General features: G+C 39.0%; 1 long non-coding RNA gene across 1 annotated transcript in view; it reads right to left on the bottom strand.

The window, feature by feature from the left end:
* The window catches only part of LOC118477925, an 11,157-nt gene extending 4,816 nt beyond the window's left edge, over window positions 1-6,341 (bottom strand). Inside the window, exon 1 of the long non-coding RNA XR_004858696.1 lies at window positions 6,119-6,341. This is a non-coding gene — a long non-coding RNA (uncharacterized LOC118477925). The remainder of the gene's footprint in view (window positions 1-6,118) is intronic.
* Between the last annotated feature and the right edge of the window lie 1,007 nt (window positions 6,342-7,348).

Raw genomic sequence — 7,348 nt, 5'->3', positions numbered from 1 at the left:
AAAACAACAACAAAAAACGGGCGTAACTCGGGTGCCCACTCTCTCTAAATGTACAGCAGTACAGATCGCATCAAAGGCTCACCAAAGCCCTACTGAAATTCTTCACTAGTCACGATCAATTAACTCTTCGATGACCCGGCGGACACATGTATCTCATCAGTTCAGCAGCAGACTGACGGCGATTTATTCAGTTGCACTTTTCGAACACAAAACAGAAACACAGGTCCGCTTATTCTGCAGAATGCGTGTTGTTGACTGGCTTTTTAAAACTTTTAGATACGAGAATAATTAAAAGAAAAACACAACAAAATAACACAAAAAATATAAAATTTCGAAAACTTAAAAAAAACAACAACCGCAAAACAAAACTGAACCGAAAAATAGAACTGAAAACGGAAATTATACTTCCTTTCTTCTTACAAAGCCGCAAACCATCGCTTCTCTAGTCGTTGTCGACTGATCAGAACATTCTAGCAAACCGTCGGCTTTAGGTGTCTTACTTTAAAAGTTTTAATAAGAGGTCATATAAATAATACTGGTTTTAGTAATAGGTCATATTATAAGTGCCTAAGATTAGAGGTGTTATTAGAGACTAACATACAAATAGATTCTAAAAGAACGACGGATGAAGAAGTTAAATGTTTGCTGACAGGAAAGCAGGTGCGAACCACACCAGAACACCCACCAACCAACCGCTAAACTTTCGGCAAGCTGTTGAAATAATACTATGTCTGGACCCAAAAAGAAAACTTTCTCAATAGCGGAAAAACATTTCAATCTTTTCACAATTGTACCTCAATTGTGTATTTGTTGATGTTTTTTTTTTATTTCGACATATACAGAATTTTGAATTTCGACAAATTATTTCTTGAGCAGATGCAGCCGATATAATAGACTAGCTGAGCACATTTTTGATGAAAGGAATAATCGGTGCATTAACACCAACTGAATATCATTGGTCTACTACTACATTGGTCTACTGGAATGGAGCAATAAATCTTGAGAGAAAAGTTACACATGTGTTTCCAAGTTGCCAAACATATATAATACTAATAGATGCATAGATTAATTCTCTATTCCGCTTTCATGGTTGTATACTCCAGAATTTCAAAGGTGTGGAATGAGTGCGCACTAAACGTGAACGGAATCCTCACTTGTTCACAATGGCGCCTAAGAAGACGGACTTTCCCAAGATTAGATCTAAAAGAAACTAATGAAAAACTGAAATTAAACTGCAGTGACTTCAGACTCCTCAGTAAACCTGTGCACCCTTTAAATGATTCTGAATAACAGTTAATTTGTTCAAATTCGAGAGTAAGTTACTACGAAGTTTTAGGCGGCGAAAGTGTATAGATTAAGGAACTGCACTTAAAAAAGCAACATTTTCGGCTTGGTACAATAAAATTTAACGACAAACCGACGACGTGCTTTCCAAAGTATCTATATTCAGCCCCCCCCCCCTCTCTCTCTCTCTCTCTCTCTCTCTCTCTCTCTTTTATTCTCTCTTTTTCTTTCTCTCATTCGCTCTCTCTTTCTCTCATTTATTCTCTCTCTCCTTTTCTATTTCTCTTACCCCCCCCTTCTCTCTCCTTCTTTCACTCTCTCCCTCTCCTCTCTCTCTCTCTCTCTCTCTCTCTCTCTCTCTCTCTCTCTCTCTCTCCCCCCCCCCTTCTCTTTCTCTCTCTCACCCCCCCTCTCCCTGAGAGGTACCTATTTGTTCACCTCTCTGTTCCGAAGGTTGCGTTCTCTCACGTACCCTCTTGGTTCTGGGCTGGGCGCCAAGGAAAAATCAGACAGAATGTTGCAAACAATGGCATCACGACAGGGCTACAACGGAGAGAGACCTTTAAGGCTCATAGAAGTGGGGGGAGGTACAGATGGGACAGTTATGTCAAAGATAGTATACCCTAACGTAGCGAAGAGTATCTTTGGATAGGAATCGTCTGGTCTGTAACGATATTAGTTTAGTACGTTTAAGTAGAGTTTAACGGCACTTGCAACACCATAACGGCATATAGAGGCAGGAGATTTGAGGTGTTACATGAGAGTAACAAACGTAAAAAAAAAGAAGAAAAAAGAAAGGAGATAGGGACGCAAGACGTTTGATATAAAGATTGAGCCAACCACACACGAGCACCCACCAACCACCCACTCTAACTGTACTGCATTGTAACTCTTGTTGTATTAGATAATGCTTCCCGGGGTGTGTGGTTGACGGGTGCTCTGATGTGGTTTACTTCTTCTTTCCTACCAAGCATCTTTCATCCTTTTCTCTCATCCTTCTTTTTTGTGTTTGTTACTCTCTTGTAACACCTGTCCGCTTCACCACTAATATGACCTTATTGTGTTGCAAACACGTAATACTTTTATTTAAATTAAAAATGCTTTTCCGGGCAGGTAAGAATGTTTTACAGTAGGCCTACTCAGAAACCTGCAGGGTTAATGATATCGGATAAAGCATAATTATTGTTCTAGCGGATATGTACTACTATATAAAATCAGTTATTATTATTACTATTACTATTATTATTATTATTATTATCATCATCATCATCATCATCATCATCATCATCATCATCATCATATTATTATTATTATTATTATTATTATTATTATTATTATTATTATTATTATTATTATTATTATTCTTGCTTTTGTTTTTGCTATTATTTTTAGAAATTATTATTGTTATTGTTATTATTATTAAAATTATAATTACATGTATTATCATTATCATTGATCCGGGAAATTGAACTTTCTTTTCACATTTAGAGGTAGCATTTTTTTCTCCTGCTCAGACACCTCCCTAAGCGACGATAGCAGTCTTTTCATCACGTCGTCTCTGTCCTATCTGTTCCCTGCCCAAATCTAAGCCTGGGGCTACACTTGGAGGGAAGTAAGCATGTGGAACTCTCTTTCTCAGTGCCTAGAGCACTCATTCACAACGCCACATTACCTTATTATGGGTACTTGTGATAAGAAGACTGTGTAAATGGAATGTGTGGATAGGACACCCTTTTAAGTGCGGTTAAGGAAAACAGGAAAGCTGGGGCAACGCCCTCCAGAAATTAAGTGTTTTGAGGTTTCTCTCAAGTTAAAAAACCCCCCAACAACAACAGACAAGCAAACAAACAAACTCACAAAGAAACACACAAAAACAACAAAACCAATACTATCACGATCATAGCGATAGAGAAGCTGAATCACCCTCAACTGACGTCAAAGACGTTTGTTCCATAGAAGAATAACTAGTTTGAAATTACCCAATTGAAAATTGATGAACTAAAAGGGTACGGTAAAATCCAAACAAAGTATTAATTACTGTCTGTAACTGAGAGGATATAGAGGAGGAGGAGGAGGAGGAGGAGGAGGAGGACGACGACGACGACGACGACGACGACGACGACGACGAAGAAGTTGGGACTCGAACCCGGGTCTTTTGCGTGTGATGGGGAAGTCTCATGATCCACTTAACGACACTGTACCCGTACCACCCCGCACCCCCTCCCCCCTCCCCACACACACACACACAGCGCACACATGACTCAGCTGAGAACCCAAAGAACCCTCATCGGAAACAGACACAAAAACGAACCGTGTTAGTTTTGGCCTTCGCCATAATTGAGGAGAAACAACATTTACGGGATTATCGGCAGCTGCCAGCTCGGTTTTTTTCTTCTATTTTGGCTCAAGGAAGAAGATGACTACACCACCTTACAGCAGGCAGAGAACCGACAAAGAACGACGTCTCTGTGTGTCCAAACTTCGGTGACTCAGTCGGGGTGTAAAATAATTATTATGTCACGATACGGAGGAATAAGACACTCGCTCGCCATTTCTGGGGTAAATGGAGCTATTTATATCATCTAAATTAATTTTTTTTTTCATTTGTCTTGTTTGTTTTTTGTTTTTGATTAAATAAAAATCCATCTAATTTGAAAAGAATTGAGATGTTAATTTGTGACTGAAGGTGGTACAGGTACAAGAGCGCCACACGTTTCTATTTCACAGAACAAGCAAAAATATAAATAAGTGAAGAAACAGATCAAAATAGATAAATAAATAAATTTAAATGAATAAAAATAAACAAGAAAATCAACAAATAGATAAAAAGATAGATACTAGATAAATAAACACATAAATAGATAAATAAATAAATAAAACAAAAATAACATTGACATTAAAAATAAAACGTACTATAGGTTTCAGATTCACAACATACGATTTTAAGCTGCGGAATGACATGACACTTACATGACCAAAACTGAGTCGATAGTGCTGTAAAATTCTATTGAATGTTTTGTTTTTGATATGTGCAGTGTTGCACTTGAAATCAGACATTTCTAACGAGATAACGCAACCTCCTCCCATTTAGTCTATCTATCTATCTATCTATCTATCTATCTATCTATCTATCTATCTATCTATCTATGTCAAGCTTTTACTGAAATATTGAAAGCTCTTTTCTTCTTTTTTTTGTCCCTTGCCAATTTATATGAGATTGAAACCATCTGATTAGTAGAAAAAAGTTCGTTTGATAGTGTCCAATAGTGTATTACGTACACACTTAGTTTAACAGGTAACACTGTTACAGACAGAGATTCAAGGAATAATTATAGATGAAAGTCAAGAATCTGAGAGCAGAATAGAAATAGTGGTGTCGATTCATGGTGATGGTTATTGATTATCAAGATGTGTTAGTTTCGAAAAGTTTTTAGTTCTCCCGTCTATGGCGCTACTGAAGTTTTTTTTTTATGGCGTAAGAGCAAGCTGGCGCTCATATGACCTTATGCAGTTGCGAGCGCCGTAAAACCCTGTACTACTACTACAAGCTGTCGTCTGTGGTGTAGCAGTAATTAGGGGTTTCGCCGTCGCACGCATTAGTCCAGTCCCGGGTTTGATTCTCCATAGAGGTGGATTTTTACCGAGTATCTGGGTTTTTGTGCGGGATGGTTTGATATTATGTGTCTCTTAGACCGGGTTATCTCTGACAGGCAGGGCCGTCGAAGCCCAACCCTTGATTTCACTTGTGTCGATGCAGGCGTATTGCAAAACATTATTGTAACCTTGGAGAGATCGTTAATGGTAAAACATGATTTTGAGTAAATTACTCAATATGATTTTGTTCAAATTATTCAAATTTTGTGTGTGTAAAAGATTCAATATTATGGTTTTGCGTAAATGAAACTCAATATGGTTTTGGGTAAATTACTCTAAATAGCATTGTGTAAATTACTCAGTACCATTTAGTGTACATTACTCAATTTGGTTTCGAGTAAATTACTCAAAATGGTTTTGTGTAAATTACTCAATATTACGATTTTGTGTGAATTAAATTTAATATGGTTTTGTGTAAATTATTCAATATGGTATTGTGTAAATTATTTAATATGGTTTTGTGTAAATTATTCAATATGGTATTGTGTAAATTACTTATTCAAATAAGGTTTTGTGCAAATAACTCAATATTATGGTTGCGCAAGTTACTCAACATTTAATATGGTTTTGTGTAACTTACAAATATATACAAAATACGTTGATCAAAAACGTTCGTCAGCGTTATAACACCATAATTATTGTATTACTTTCTTTTACAACATCACAGTGACGTGTACTTAGTAAAACATTAACAAGGAATTTAAAATCCATGACGTTAGTAAAATAAAAAAGCCAATCTTAAATATGCGGGTGGAGCACGGAACAGATGAAAAATGTGTCAGCCTGCAAAACTATGCGTCTGTTTCACGAGAGTAAATCTGAATTCGCTTGATTCTTCGTTTTGGCTTAAGTTCCGGGTAAGAAAACATTCTTTTAACCTTGTGTATATACACAGATGAATGGTGCAAGCGAGGAATGATATAAAAGAAAAGAGGTGAACGATTTCTCGAGAATCAATGGTGAAGATAATAAATGATCTTTTGAAATAACCGTTGGAAAGAATCCACAACAAGCTGGTGATTTCGTAGCCTGAGATAACAAAACTTGCGATAATACACTGCTCGATAAACAAGCCCGTATCAACATCCTGAGAGAAAACGGCAAATTGTCGCTAAGGACAACAAATATACCACGGAAAAAGATAAGCACACAGCACATATGATTATCTCCATTGACCTACCTTCTCTTCTAACAACGTTCTAACACATGTTTACTCCCTATGTGAAGATGAGAAAGAAAGACTAACGTTAAGCGTTGTTGGTGTAGGTAAGAAGTCATGGACCGACTCAAGAAACTCCGGACAGAAAACCGAATGTAAAACTAGCACCACTCACTCTTCGGCTCCCACTTCAGCAATCTACGATGAGCGCGGAGGAGGAAGGAAGGAAGGAGAAGCGGGGAATCTGTCTCTCTCTCTCTCTCTCTCTCTCTCTCTCTCTCTCTCTCTCTCTCTCTCTCTCTCTGTGTGTCTCTCTCTCCGGAGAGCGGGTGAGCTACTTCACATTATTGAAGAAGTTTCTGCTCGCCGCTCCTGGATGACAGCACGCGCTCCGCATAACAGGAGGCGGGGAAGAGGTTTTGGAGCTGTCGGCTCTCTCTCTCTCTCTCTGTCTCTCTCTCTCTGTGTCTCTTCGTCTCTCTCTCTCTCTTTTTCTCTCCTTCGCTCTCTCTCTCTCTTTTTCTCTCCTTCGCTCTCTCTCTCTCTCTCTGTATCTCTCTGTCTCTCTCTCTGTCTCTCTCTCTCTCTGTGTTTTCAATACTTTTTCTCCATCTATGTCTCTCTTTCTTTCTCTCACTCTCTCTCTCTCTCTCTCTCTCTCTCTCTCTCTCTTTCTCTCTCTCTCTCTCTGTCCCTCAGTCTCCATCTATGTCTCTCTCTCTTTCTCCTTGTCTCTCTCATTCTCTCTCAAACACATAAACACACACTCACACACACAGCCACACACACATGCACACACATTTTGTTTCGTTCTCTCTCTCTCTCTCTCTCTCTCTCTCTTTCTCTCTCTCTCTCTCTCCTTCTCCTACTCTCTCTCTCCCTCTCTCTCTCTTCTCTCTCTCTCTCTGTCTGTCTCTCTCCCCCGAGGAATACCAGTCGCTCTCCCTGATGGATTCGGCGTCGCTCACACCTGCCTGGTATCGTTCCCTCGGCGTTTGCCCTGCACGTGCTTGAGTTGTGTGCTGGCTGTTGTAGTCATAGAGAGGGAGAGAGAGAGAGAGAGAGAGAGAGAGAGAGAGAGAGAGAGAGAGAGAGATAGAGAGAGAGAGAGAGAGAGAATGTGTCTATGTGAGAAAGAGAGACACACACAGAGAAAGAAAGAGATAAAAGGAGGAGGAATGAGAAAGAAAGATAAAGAGAAGCGTGAGAGAGAAGGATAGAGGGATAGAGAGAGAGAGAGAGAGGGGGGGG

The sequence above is a fragment of the Aplysia californica genome, unplaced genomic scaffold (genome assembly GCF_000002075.1).
Source record: "Aplysia californica isolate F4 #8 unplaced genomic scaffold, AplCal3.0 scaffold00297, whole genome shotgun sequence".
Classification (NCBI taxonomy): Eukaryota; Metazoa; Mollusca; class Gastropoda; order Aplysiida; family Aplysiidae; genus Aplysia; species Aplysia californica.
This window is presented reverse-complemented; position numbering and strand designations above follow the sequence as displayed.